The sequence below is a fragment of the Malaclemys terrapin genome, chromosome 5, assembly GCF_027887155.1.
Source record: "Malaclemys terrapin pileata isolate rMalTer1 chromosome 5, rMalTer1.hap1, whole genome shotgun sequence".
NCBI lineage: Eukaryota > Metazoa > Chordata > Testudines > Emydidae > Malaclemys > Malaclemys terrapin.
In genome coordinates, this window is record NC_071509.1 from 34393247 (window position 1) to 34407649 (window position 14403).

General features: G+C 46.7%; 1 protein-coding gene across 2 annotated transcripts in view; it reads left to right on the forward strand.

Annotated features, from left to right (window-relative positions):
- LOC128837774 (cytosolic beta-glucosidase-like) overlaps positions 1-14403 on the forward strand; it is a 108369-nt gene that overhangs the window by 34994 nt on the left and 58972 nt on the right. Inside the window, exon 2 of one of the 2 annotated variants that reach the window (XM_054029279.1) lies at positions 12131-12211. The exons of the other annotated variant lie outside the window; for it this stretch is intronic. The gene's annotated coding sequence lies outside the window, so the exon portion shown is untranslated. The remainder of the gene's footprint in view (positions 1-12130; positions 12212-14403) is intronic. 2 annotated transcript variants of the gene reach the window in all.

The window sequence follows — 14403 nt, forward strand, 5'->3', positions numbered from 1 at the left end:
CCCCTTGCACCCTGAGGACCGGGTGCACTTTGCCTTCACTGTTCCGGTTTTGAATCACTCCCAGCCCACTCCACGCTATCAGTGGAATGTGCTCCCTCAAGGCATGTTGAATAGCCCCACCTTGTGTCAGCATTTTGTTGCGCAGGCCCTACGGCCCTTCCGCGCAGCACACCCAGATGCCTTAATTTACCACTACATGGATGACATCCTGGTGGCTCACCCCGTCCTCCCTGATGACTGGCTGGACGAACTGCGCCACCAGCTTGCGGCGTGTGGCCTGGTTGTGGCACCGGACAAGATCCAGCGTCAGCCACCCTTTTTGTATCTTGGTCACCGCATGCTCCAGTCATATGCCCGTCCAGTTTGTCCCGAGTTGGTATTGCCCAACCCTCTTACGTTTGTACAGCTTCAACAGTTATTGGGGTCCCTTAATTGGATTCGTCCTTTTTGCCCTCTGACTACCTCCATGCTGTCCCCTCTTTTTTCTGGCCTTCGGCAGGGCCGTCTCCCCGGAGATATCATTCCCGTTTCCCAGGAACAGCGCCAAGCGGTCACCCTCATTAACCAGACCCTGGCCCAGGTGTGGGTCGACCGCCGAGAAAGGGAACAGCCCCTTTTTGCCATTTTGCTTCCCACACTCTCACAACCGACAGCTGTCCTCGCCCAGGAGGGGGCGGCAACGCGTCTTCGTTTAATTGAATGGATTTATTTGACCCACTCCCCTCCGCATACTATTCAGACACTCCCTCAACAGGCCGCAGAGCTGATTTTTAAAGTGCGAGAACGGTCCCGTACCCTCTTGGGTTGGGACCCCGTTGCCATTATTGTCCCCATCCCGGCTAAAGACTGGGAACGCACTGTCTCTTGCAGTGCCACCCTCCAATTGTCTCTTGCTGACTATGTTGGGGAAGTTAAATATCACATTCCCCCTGACCCCCGTCTTTCATTCCTACAACAACGTTGCCTTCACCTCCGGCCGTCCTTGTCAACCGTCCCCATTAAGGATGCACTTACCCTTTTTACGGACGGCGGCCCAACACGAGGTGCGGTCAGCTGGCAGGTGCAAGGCACTTGGCAAGTCCGCTTTACCCTGCCTCAGCGCTCCCCACAGCACGCAGAGTTGGCTGCTGTCATCCTGGCCTGCCGATGCTTCCAGGATGACCCTTTTAATTTGATTACTGACAGTCTTTATGTTACTAATGTTCTTAAGTCTCTTCCAGGTTCCTATGTGTCGCCCTCCTGTGATGACAATTTGTTGGCCCTTTTTCTTACCCTGCAACAGCTCCTTTCCTCCCGCTCTAGCCCACTGTTTGTGGCACACATTCGCAGTCACACCACACTACCGGGCCTATTAACAGAAGGCAACACGGTGGCCGACCAGGCGGTCAAATCGGTGGCCTCAATTTTTTCCTCCCCAATCGAAAGCCACGCCTTTTTTCATCAATCCGCCAAGGCCCTTGCCAAGCAGTTCACTCTCCCATTGTATCAGGCGCAGGCCATTGTTCGCCAGTGTGACCTTTGCGCTTCTCTCTCCAATAGCCCGGAGGTAGGGGTTAACCCTCGTGGAACCTCGGCCAACCAGCTCTGGCAAATGGATGTTACACATTTCCCTCCCTTTGCCCCCTGGTAGTATCTTCACGTGTGTGTAGATACCTTTTCCCATTATGTGTGGGTCACCCCCCAGAAGGGTGAGGCCTCTCGTCATGTTATTAATCACATGATTCGCGCTATGGCAATCATGGGTCACCCATCCCATCTTAAGACCGACAACGGCCCCGCCTACTGTAGCTCGGCCTTTGCCTCCTTCTGTACCACGTGGGACATTGTCCACACGTTTGGTATCCCGTATAACCCCACAGGCCAGGCCATTGTGGAACGAGCCAATCGTGCGCTCAAACAAGCCCTGGTCCGCCAAAAACAGAAAGGGGGGATTCCCGTAGGCCTTCCTCCCCGCCAGGAATGGCTGGCTGCAGTGCTTTTTACCCTGAATCATTTGAATTTGACTGACAACTACTCTGCAGCAGAATGTCATTTTCGCAGCTACCAGGCCTTGCCCCGCCCCTTTGTTAAATATCGCAAGGCCCCAGACCCTCAGTGGCATGGCCCAGTGCCCCTTATAACGTGGGGACGAGGGCATGCTGCCGTTTCTCTTCCTACAGGTCCGTTGTGGGTCCCGGCGCGTAACGTCCGCCCGTGGCACGGCGATGGCCTGGCACCAGGGACTATCGAACCCCATTCCACAGTTCAACCTACATCTGCAGGATCCCGAGCGTCCTCGCCAGCGCCCCCCGCGGGGGCCCCCGCAGCGCATAACCTGGGGACAGGTTAAAGCCCTTTCATTGCAGGCCGAGCAGCTGCGAGTGCAGCAGCAGCTAGAACCTACCGCAGAAAATTACCTTGTGACATTGTTAGCTTGCCTTAATGCTAATTCACTCCTTATTTTGTGTGTATTGGGGAGTTTCCTGTTGGCCCCTAGCTGCCAAGGCGAACCCCAGATGGAGCAGCGGCTGCAGTTTAACACCTGGGTCCACCTGGCAGAAGTATTAAATCAATCTGATTTCTGCCTGGCCGTTGCCCCGGAAATGCAAGGTCTGTTAAGTACCTGCCTTGTTCCTGTCTGTAAACCACCCAGCAACATCTGGGGTGTGAGACAGTGAAAGAAATGTGCTGTTTTAAGCTTGCTGATAATAGTTTTGTATGCAATAGCAAATTGATATGCTGAAATGCTATGCTTAAGTCATCCGCCAAGACGTTTTTCTTCCTTGGTAGGATTATATTTAGTTATAGCCACCCTTAGAGTGGATGAAGACCCTTTTATAGTATGGGGTCCTAGTTTTGATGTTTGACGTTTTACTTTGCTGCTTTGTTTAATGTATACCCAATCTAGTGGCATTGTGTATGCTACCCTGCGAGAGTGTTTTGTTTAAACACCGCATTTATAAAATAAAACAGGGGGAGATGTAGAGATGCATAGCTCCCGAATCGCCAGTCCACAGGCGCGGCAAACTGCTCCCATGGCTACGAGGCAGGAGTGACCTTCAATCCAGCGTTTGTGTTTGGGAAACTTATTTGGCTGATTTGATTGTACCCTCGCAGCTGGTGTTCACGCGCTCAAGAGATGGGTTCGTTATCTTATGTGCATGTATACTGCCTGGCTCTTCTATGCGCAAGAATGTAACCACTAAGAAGAGTTGTAAACAAAGTAAGGAGAGAAATAAAAACCCCAGGAAAAGTTTTCCTGGGAGGCTTTTTGCAAGAGGCTTGAAAAGCTCTCTAGCTACCACAGACCTGGCGTTCTGTTTCCTTTCCTGCGTCGTCACCACATTTGGATTCTGTTGAGGGCAGCAGGACTAGGACCTGGTCTCCTTGTTCAAAGCTCTGTAGCTTGGCTCCCTTGTTATACTGTTGTGCCTGTATCTGCTGCGCCTGCCTCAGGTTTTCTCTGGCAAAGGTCTCTAGCATGTGAAGCCTCTCTCGTAGCTATAGCACATATGGACAACCACCCTTGCCCGTGTCTCTTGCCCTTCCCAGCCTTCCTTCAGAAGGTCAAGGGTGCCACGGGGTTGTCTCCTGTGCAGGAGTTCAAAGGGGGAGAACCCTGTTGACACTTGGGGTACCTCCCATATGGCAAACAACAAGTCTGGGAGTAGCGTATCCCAATGTCGCGGGTCCTTTTCCACAAATTTTCATAGCATGCTCTTCAAGCTCTTGTTAAAATGCTCCACGAATCCATCTGTCTGGGGATGGTATAGGGAAGTTCTGAGGGCTCGTATATCTAAGAGATGGAAGAGGTCGGCCATCAAGCGGGAGGTGTTTCCCTGGTCTGTTAAGATTTCACAGGGTATCCCCACCTGGGTGAAGACCTTGATGAATTTGGAGGCTATCTTAGGGGAAGTGGCAGTCTGTAGTGAGACTTCTTCTGGGTACCTGGTCGCATAATCCACGATCACGAGGATATATTGGTGGTCAGAGGCACTTTTTTCTAGTGGCCCACCAAGTCAAGTCCTATTCGCTCAAAGAGGATCCCGACCACGGGGAGGGGGATGAGGGATGCTTTCGGCACTCCTTTTGGGCCCGTGTGTTGGCACTCTGGGCATGAGGCACAAATAATTCTTTACCTTCTGGTGGGTACCCTGCCAGAAGAACTGCCGCACCACCCTTTGGAGGGTCTTTTCTCTTCCAAGCAAGGTGTAAAAGCCCCTGGTGCAACTTCCAAGGAACCAGCAGCTGACAGAGTAATTCTCGAGTCTGTGGCTCTTCCACCCGCTGATAGAGGCAGTCTTGTCATATTTTGAACCATGGGCCTTGGGGGAATATCCTCCCCCTCCCCTTGATCTCTAGCGGTGGCCTGCTCTCAGGCATGACTAAGCGTAGGGTCCTCTCTTTGTTCCTGGATAAAGTCACCATCACGTTCGAGCTCCAGCTGAGCATCATTGATGGAGGAGTCCATTTGGGTAGGCGGAGGAACCAGAATCAATGTGGACTCTGAGGGCCCTTCCCCCAGGTCATCATCCCAGTCCATCCTGAGTAGCCCCTTTTTTGTTGGCCCTTTGCCTTCTCCTGTTGGAGGATACTGAGCGAACTCTTGCAGCAGTTCTAGGAACCACGGCCCCCAGCCCCGCCCCAGAATCACTGGATAGGCCAGGCTGGGGGGTCACACTGACCAAGAGGTCTGCGCTTTGGTGGCATATCTCCAGCGTCACCCAGGCAGTAGGATAAGAATGTAGGTCTCCCTGGACACATTGTACTTGGATGGGGGTTGCATCTGGCTTGAGGTCTGGTACCAGGTTGCCTCAGATGAGAGTTTGGCTACAGCCAGAGTCAATCAGCACTGTAGTAGGAATCCCTTCTATGAGCACCAGGACCCCAAACTTCCCTGGGCCCTTCTTCTGAGCCCGGGGACAGGCTACACAGGCCTGCCTGTCATTGCAGTCCCTATAGAGACAATCACACCAAAAATGCCCCTCTTGACCACATTCATAACAGTGGTCTCTTGCTCTTCCAGGCGGCAAGTCCATTCTGGTCAGGTCAGCTCTGTCATAGTTCTCCCAGTGGGGCTGGATGGGGTTTCCCCCAGGCTGGGCAGTCTTTCCCCTGGGTTCCTCAGGATTGTGGGGTTGGGGTTCCGTCGTTTCAGCCGCCAAGTAATCCTCCATCAGTCCCACCATTTCTGTAAGCATCATGGGGAAGCGCCTACGCACCCACCCTTTACCCCACGGCCAGGAGGATTTGGGTGGACTGGTCCAGAATTACCGCTTCCACCACTTGAGCGCTGAACTGCTTGTCGGGTTCAGCCATTGCCAAGCGCAGTCCAGGAGACATTGAGCCACCGCTTGTGATTTTTTAGCCACTAAAAGGTACCGTTCCTGATGGAAGCGCTGGCAGTACGTCTCGGGGCTGATACTGGTCTGGTCTAGTATAGCTGCCTTCATTTTTTCATAGTCCAGGGCGTCTTGGTGGTCAAGGTAGTGGTAACCCGCCTGGGCTGGCCTCATTAAGTAAGGGGCTAAGAGGGTGGCCCAGTGTCCTTCGGGCTATCACGCAGAGGTGGCCACGCTCTCAAAAGTCACAAGAAAGGCCTTGGGATTGTCCCCAGGCCTCATCTTCGTGAGCTGTAGTGGGAGGCCCGGTGGTAGAGATCCTGGGTCGGGGTCTACTAAAGGGGTGACTGAAGGCCTGCCCAGCTGTAGTAACGCTGCCATTTGTTGGACCAGCCTTTCCTGTTGGGCTTGATGCTGGGTGACCAACTCCCGCATCATCTGCTGTTGTTGGCTAGTAACCTGCTGCAGCAGCTACGCATGTTGCTGTTGTTGCATGCTGCTTGTTGTTGCTGGCTTTCCAGAAGCCATTTCAAGGTCTTGTCTGATTCCATGTTGGCGTCCACTAATTTCTGGTCGCTAAAGAGCTACGGTGGTCGAGTGAGGATGAGAGTGAGGATGATCAGGAAATGATCCCCAAGATTTTGGAGGTTCACCCAGTAGTAGTGTTCTCACATCTTTATGGCAGTGCCTCCTTCTGGGTGTTTGTCGGTTAGTACCCAAGAGCAAGCCAAAAGGGTGGCTGCAGCAGCTATTACTAGGCCTTGTCACCAGCACAAATTGCAAAAATAGCAATTCAGAGAGAGAGAGAGAGAGAGAAAGAGAGACAGAAATGGATGCAAAGAAAAACCCAGTTTAACTATAAACTCCACTTTTCATTCCATTATATGTTTATAAATGTCTTTAGTGCTTTATCAGAAGAGGAGAAATGTGTATGATTTCATCTTTACTATGCAACCATTCAATTTTCTCTGAACTGAACTAAAACATGAGGAAAGATCTAAAGAGCTGAAATTGAATGAGATATTGTATTCATCCAAGTGACTTTTTTGTTAAGTAGACAACCTCTGTGATGATAAAAAGGTCAATGCCACACCATTATACATACCATATCCTTTAATCTTTTTTCATTTATGTTTTTAAATCAAGCAAGAGACAGCCATGTCAAAGAGTGGATGTATTGAATTTTTTTCTTTTGATTCTATTTGTTTAGCTTCAGGGTCAGGTATGTGTTTTGTGATATTTCCAGAACATCATCATCATCCCCAGACATCACTGCATGTCTGTAGTAGCGCTTGGAACAACAACAAAAATATATAGCATAAGTTATTTGAAAAATAACCTGTATTTACTGGATTCCAAATAGGTACTTAGATTACTTTGTCAAATTAAAGTACTGCTGTGCTACTTATCTCACATTCCAGGTGCTTGCGATAGTGTTTGCTAATATTTTGCAGGATAAAAATGAAGAGTACAATAAACAAGTATTTCTTGCAAAAGCAAAAAAATATTTACAACATAACGGCATAGCACTAATCTTTTGAAAAGTAATATCAACTACTCTCTCTCATAGAGTGCTGCTGCTTAATAGTTGGTAGCATCATCTTGCTGATATATGGAAGTGAATTTTATGTAAATACAGTAAATAAATGTACTTATATAATGGGATTGCTTAAATCTGACTGGTGGCAGAAGTTTTTCAAGTATATTCTCTGAAGTGATAGTCAGCGTCATGAGTCATAGTCAGTGTAATTAGAAATAACATTTATATGAGAAAAGAAAACAAAACATACAGTTTCACTGCTATAAAAGCAAGCCTCGCTATTTATATCTACTTCTGAAAATGTAGTGACTTTGCAATAAATGTAAAAGATGCTGGGATCATTCTTATTGGTTATATTCAGAGTTTGCCCATTGCTGAATCAATCTTAGCAGGTTCCTTTGAATAATATAGCTAAACATGTATGACTTGCACTTGAAAAATATATATGTGAAAGCATATAAATGAAATTATTTAAAATAGAAGTGAAGAGCAGTTTTGTCCTAGGCTGCTAAATTTTGGTGAGAGAAGCTAACATTTCAGTAGTGGTCATTGCATATCTCTAGTTTTGGGAATAATTTTATATTAATTGAACATTTATTTTGCTTTTATATTGCAGCAGTTCCTAGCTAGCTGAGATTGGGGTGTCATTCTGTTTAGGTCAGGTTTCGGCAACCTTCAGCATGCAGCCCATCTGGGTAACCCGCTGACGGGACGCAAGACATTTTGTTTACATTGACCGTCCGCAGACATGACTGCCCGCAGCTCCCAGTGGCCATGGTTCGCCATTTCCGGCCAATGGGAGTGGTGGGAAGCGGTGGCCAGCATGTTCCTGTGGTTTGTGCCTCTTCCCGCTGCTCCCATTGGTTGGGAACGGCAAACTGTGGGCACTGGGAGCTGCGGGCAGCCATGCCTGCAGACGGTCAATGTAAACAAAATGTCTCGCGTCCCGCCAGCGGATTACCCTGCTGAGCCATGTGCCAAAGGTTGCTGACCCCTGTGCTGTAAGACAGTCCCTGATTTGAATAGTTTACAATGTAAAAAGATAAGGCGGACAAAGACTGAGGGGGAGGAACAGAGGCACCGAGTTCATATAGCAAGTCAGAGCAGAGCTGGGAAAGGAACTTAGATTTCCTGAGTCTCAATCCAATGTCCCATTCACTGGAGTATATTACCTTCTCATGCAAGTGATCTGCTTAAATCAATATCTGCATACTCTAATTCTACCAAGGAAATGTGAGGGCACTACTTAGAACTAAAATAGAACAAGGTTTCATAGGCGAAAAAAACTTGCCCCAAACATTTGGGAGGGAGGGATAGCTCAGTGGTTTGAGCATTGGCCTGCTAAACCCAGGATTGTGAGTTCAATCCTTGAGGGGGCCACTTGGGGATCTGGGGCAAAATCAGTACTTGGTCCTGCTAGTGAAGGCAGGGGGCTGGACTCTATGACCTTTCAAGGTCCCTTCCAGTTCTAGGAGATGGGATATCTCCATTAATTTCAATTTCAAACACAAGCTGCTACTTACCTGTCAACAGAAGTGTAGCTACCCTTCCAAAATGACCAGCATGTTAAATAGTGACAGATACTAACTCACATTCCAACAAGTATGTATGTTGGCAAAGTAAAACACTTCAGCCTTTATCTCAGTCACCAGACCTAAATATTTTAAAAAATGTTTTTATCATAAAACACAAACAAAGCATCCTACATATCTATATGTTGGACATGTAGGATCAAATTTTCAATAAATCCCACACCTGACCTCCAGTTCTGTGCAGATACTTGAGCTTTGAGCTTATGCTCAGAAGTGATGAACTCTATCACTTGCATGGATAGGAGACAGCTTTCTGAACTGTAAATGTGATGGTTCTCAAAAATGAGAATGCAAATTACAAATCATAAACAATTTGTATGTGTGGTGTGCATGCATATCAATGGAGGTCAGGTTTTGAAAATTTGGACCATATGTCAAATACATAGACATTTTTTATGTTTAATTCCTCATTCTTTCCAAGCAAAGTATTAAATATCACAACCTACGTGATAAACCAAAATCACTGACCTTGATTTTCAAAAGTGCTAAGCACCCACCAGATCCCGACTGGAGATTAGGGCACTTCTGAAAATCCTAGGAGAGGGAAGAATGAGCTATGGGTGCTTTTAGGCAGTGTCCAATGTTAATTGTAAAAATATACTATATTCACATCTTTTTTCCCTCTTCCAAAAGAGGATTCAATCAAATCCACTTAAGGCTTTTAGGTTTCCTTATACTCTTATACATGGAAATATGCTGGGTGTAACAGGTTTCTAACAGATCATCAAAGCTGGTTACAGCAGCACACATGATTAAACACAGCAGATATTTTCCTTTAAAAGTCATATCAAGCTAGTTTGCCTATGCACTTCTACCAACTGTTTGTGCATGCTTGGAAAATCTAGGCAGCTATCTCATCTAGCCTTAGCAAATGGGTGTTGGCTCAGTGAACAGTGTTTTTTTTGTTTTTGTTGTTTTTTTTTTTTTTTTTCCCCATGGCCACCAAGGATTCTGGCCACCAACGATTCTGGGATGTTTTACATTGATTCTCAAGTCCATCAGCTGTGCTGTACATTGTTGACACTTTTAACATGACAATTCATTGTTGTTTTTATACTTGATCACTTAGAAGGTGAGCAATCCAGAAATGCTAGAAAACAAGACAATCTGAGGAGGTATATAAAAAAAGGATGGGTCTCCACATGCAGGGCTTTGTGTTTGATCTATACATATGCAAGACTCTGGACCAAAATCCAGTTCTACCTACTAGTGGAATATTATTGTGGCAGTAGCAACGACCAGCTTTTGAATGGCCAGTCCCATTTTAAACTTCAGAGAGAGGAAGATAGCCCAAACATTAACAGCACAGGACCACTCATTTGGGAGTATCAGTTCAAGAACAATCATGGCTTTTGAAGGCTGACTACTAACATGGAATACCACTTTGTGGCTCCTACATTTAGCATTTCAAAGTCCAGGCTAGAACATAAGTACAGTTTGTCTAGTGGTACTGAAAATCATACCACATGTTCTGATTATGGGCGCCAACTCTGTGAGTGCTCCGGACCTGGAGCACCCAGGGGGGAAAAATGGTGGGTGCTGAGCACCCACCGACAGCCCCTCCTATCAACTCCCGCTGGGCCCTAGCACCTCCTGCCTGCTGGTGGGCCTGGCTGATCAGCACTTCCCCCTTCCTCCCAGTGCCTCCCGCCTTCCACAATCATCTGTTTCATGGCATGCAGGAGGCTCTGGGGCATAAGGGGGAAGGAGTGAGGGCAGGCACACTCGGGGGAGGGGGCAGAATGACCGAACAAGAAGCAATGATCTCAAGTTGCAGTGGGGGAGGTCTAGGTTGGATATTAGGAAACACTATTTCACTAGGAGGGTGGTGAAGCACTGGAATGGGTTACCTAGGGAGGTGGTGGAATCTCCATCCTTAGAGGTTTTCAAGGCCCGGCTTGACAAAGCCGTGGGTGCAATGATTTAGTTGGTGTTGGTCCTGCTTTGAGCAGGAGATTGGACTAGATCATCTCCTGAGGTCTCTTCCATCCCTAATATTCTATGATTCTATGAATGGGGCGGGGGTGGAGCAGGGGCGGGAAGAGGCAGGGCGGGTGGGGGGAATAGGTGGGTGAGGGTAGGGCTTTGGGGGATGGGGTGGAGTGGGGGCAGGGCCTGGGGCAGAGCCGGGGATCGAGCACCCCCCGGCACATTGGAAAGTCGATGTTTGTGGTTGTCATTACCATAGGATAACCTTCCTCAGCTTTCCCTATCACCCAACCACCTTCTTGATCCTCTCCTTCATTGGCAGGTGGTCTTGCAGCTATGTCTCCCAGCTTTCTGAAGTACTTTGTGACAGCTAAACATGCCTAGCTCATTTAACTTTTCTTCATAAACAGATCCCTCCAGCTACATAACAATTTGTTGCTGTTCTCTGGATATTCTCCAGGTGATCTGTTTTTCTGGTTGTAAGTTGCCCAGAGCTAAATTCAGTATTCCACTTTCAGTGGCACAAGAGCTGTATTAAGATGGGCCATTACTTCCTTGCTCTGTGACATCACTCTGAATACCCAGCCTAAAGCTTCACTGACTTTTTTGCTGCCATATTGGATTCCAAATTCATATCTAATTTCTCAAAATTCTTATCTCTAAATCTCTTTTGGCATTATTGCTCTCCAGATTTCGACCTCTCTCTAAATATTTTTCAGTTTTTTTACCCAGATATCATTTTGCGATTTTCCTAGCTGAATCTCATTGTTACATTCTGCCCATGTTTCTAATCTAACTCTGCCCCTTTGTATTTTCTCCATCTTCAGTAGTGTGCTCAGCTCCTCCCATTTTAATATATCTGCAGATTTCATTAATGTACTATTTACTCCCTCTTCTAGCTCATTATTGAAGCTATTAACCAGGATTAGAAGTAATTCCAATCTGCATACTGCACTGAACAACTCCCCTCAAAGTTATTGTTTATTATTACTCTTCACTGCAGTCAACATGACTTATCTTCAAACCAATTTGAATTAAGTTTTGAGAACAGGATTTTCAAACACTATTGTGATGCTGACAGGCCAGATGTCAGCTCTTGCCCAGGCTGCAGACATTAGCTAAGAACTAACAAACTCATAGCTGAAGACCAGACCAGTTCACCCGTATTTTAATTTTGCTTAAAGTAGGTAGAAGTCTTATAAGAATGTATTTAGTGCTTAGACTCTAGGAAGTGCTTGTAAGTTGCTGCATACATTAATTTCACTTGTAATGTCGGTATTCCATGTTATAAGAAAATATGTAAATTTTGCTTTATAACTTTGAAAATGTTTGCTCCGAACTTGTGACCCCAGGCACTGGAATCATTCCCCCTGCCCATTCACAGGATTATCAAAATCAAAAGAGGCCATCAAGGAACATTGAAATACAAAGGATTCATTAATGGCCCTATTGCACCTTGGAAATGTTACATTCAAGGAAGCTCATTCTATGAACTTGAAAGCTTAATGAAGGAAATAAAACAAAGACACAGGAAAATTTTCCATCTCTCTTTGCTGTTTTGAACTCTGATAGGACTAGAGACTCTAAACTGAGTCAGAGATCCCCAGGAGTTAAGCCTGGGTCTGCCCTGAACTTTGAACTGACGGATCATTACAACTCTGTCACTCTTAGGATTAGGTAATAACTCATTTGTGTGTATATGTTTGCTTGCTTTAACCTGTAAATAACTCTCTATTTCTTTTTACTAGTTAATACACCTTTCAATCGTTTATTACTGAATTGGCTACAGACGTTGTCTTTGGTGTAAGATAAAGGGTAATTGATCTGGGGTAAGTGACTGGTGTCTTGGGACTGGAAACAACCTGAATTGTGTGATTTTAGGTGTAAGTGACCATTTATCACTATGTCCAGTTTGTCTGGGTAGCAAGATAGACTGAAGAGCCTAAAGGGACTGTCTGAGACTCCATGGTAAGACAGGTATAATGATCCAGGAGTGCACATCTGTTACTGGTTTGGTGATTCATAGATTCATAGATTCTAGGACTGGAAGGGACCTCGAGAGGTCATCGAGTCCAGTCGTCTGCCCGCATGCCAGGACCAAATACTGTCTAGACCATCCCTGAGAGACATTTATCTAACCTACTCTTAAATATCTCCAGAGATGGAGATTCCACAACCTCCTGAAGCAATTTATTCCAGTGTTTAACCACCCTGACAGTTAGGAACTTTTTCCTAATGTCCAACCTAGACCTCCCTTGCTGCAGTTTAAGCCCATTGCTTCTTGTTCTATCCTTAGAGGCTAAGCTGAACAAGTTTTCTCCCTCCTCCTTATGACACCCTTTTAGATACCAGAAAACTGCTATCATGTCCCCTCTCAGTCTTCTCTTTTCCAAACTAAACAAACCCAATTCTTTCAGCCTTCCTTCATGGGTCATGTTCTCAAGACCTTTAATCATTCTTGTTGCTTTTCTCTGGACCCTCTCCAATTTCTCCACATCTTTCTTGAAATGCGGTGCCCAGAACTGGACACAATACTCCAGCTGAGGCCTAACTTGACTTTAGCAAAGCTTTTGATACTGTCTCCCACAGTATTCTTGCCGCCAAGTTAAAGAAGTATGGGCTGGATGAATGGACTGTAAGGTGGATAGAAAGCTGGCTAGATCGTCGGGCTCAACGGGTAGTGATCAATGGCTCCATGTCTAGTTGGCAGCCGGTTTCAAGTGGAGTACCCCAAGGGTCGGTCCTGGGGCCGGTTTTGTTTAATATCTTTATTAATGATCTGGAGGATGGTGTGGACTGCACTCTCAGCAAGTTTGCAGATTACACTAAACTAGGAGGCGTGGTAGATACAATAGAGGGTAGGGATCGGATACAGAGGGACCTAGACAAATTAGAGGATTGGGCCGAAAAAAACCTGATGAGGTTCAACAAGGACAAGTGCAGAGTCCTGCACTTAGGAAAGAAGAATCCCATGCACTGCTACAGACTAGGGACCGAATGGTTAGGTAGCAGTTCTGCAGAAAAGGACCTAGGGGTCACAGTGGACGAGAAGCTGGATATGAGTCAACAGTGTGCTCTTGTTGCCAAGAAGGCTAACGGCATTTTGGGCTGTATAAGTAGGGGCATTGCCAGCAGATCGAGGAACGTGATTGTTCCCCTTTATTCGACATTGGTGAGGCCTCATCTGGAATACTGTGTCCAGTTTTGGGCCCCACACTACAAGAAGGATGTGGAAAAATTGGAAAGAGTCCAGCGGAGGGCAACAAAAATGATTAGGGGTCTGGAGCACATGACTTATGAGGAGAGGCTGAGGGAACTGGGATTGTTTAGTCTCCAGAAGAGAAGAATGAGGGGGGATTTGATAGGTGCTTTCAACTACCTGAAAGGGAGTTCCAAAGAGGATGGATCTAGACTCTTCTCAGTGGTGGCAGATGACAGAACAAGGAGCAATGGTCTCAAGTTGCAGTGGGGGAGGTCCAGGTTGGATATCAGGAAAAACTATTTCACTAGGAGGGTGGTGAAACACTGGAATGCATTACCTAGGGAGGTGGTGGAGTCTCCTTCCTTGGAGGTTTTTAAGGCCCGGCTTGACAAAGCCGTGGGTGCAATGATTTAGTTGGTGTTGGTCCTGCTTTGAGCAGGGGGTTGGACTAGATGACCTCTTGAGGTCCCTTCCAGCTCTGATATTCTATGATTCTAACCAGTGCAGAGTAGAGTGGAAGAATGACTTCTTGTGTCTTGCTCACAACACACCTGTTAATACATCCCAGAATCATGTTTGCTTTTTTTTTTTTTTTTTTTTTTAAATGGAGTTATCCCATCTCCTAGAACTGGAAGGGACCTTGAAAGGTCATTGAGTCCAGCCCCCTGCCTTCACTAGCAGGGCCAAATACTGATTTTGCCCCAGATCCCTAAGGGGCCCCCCTCAAGGATTGAACTCACAACCCTGGGTTTAGCAGGTCAATGCTCAAACCACTGAGCTATCCCTCCCCCCAACAGCATCACACTGTTGACTCATATT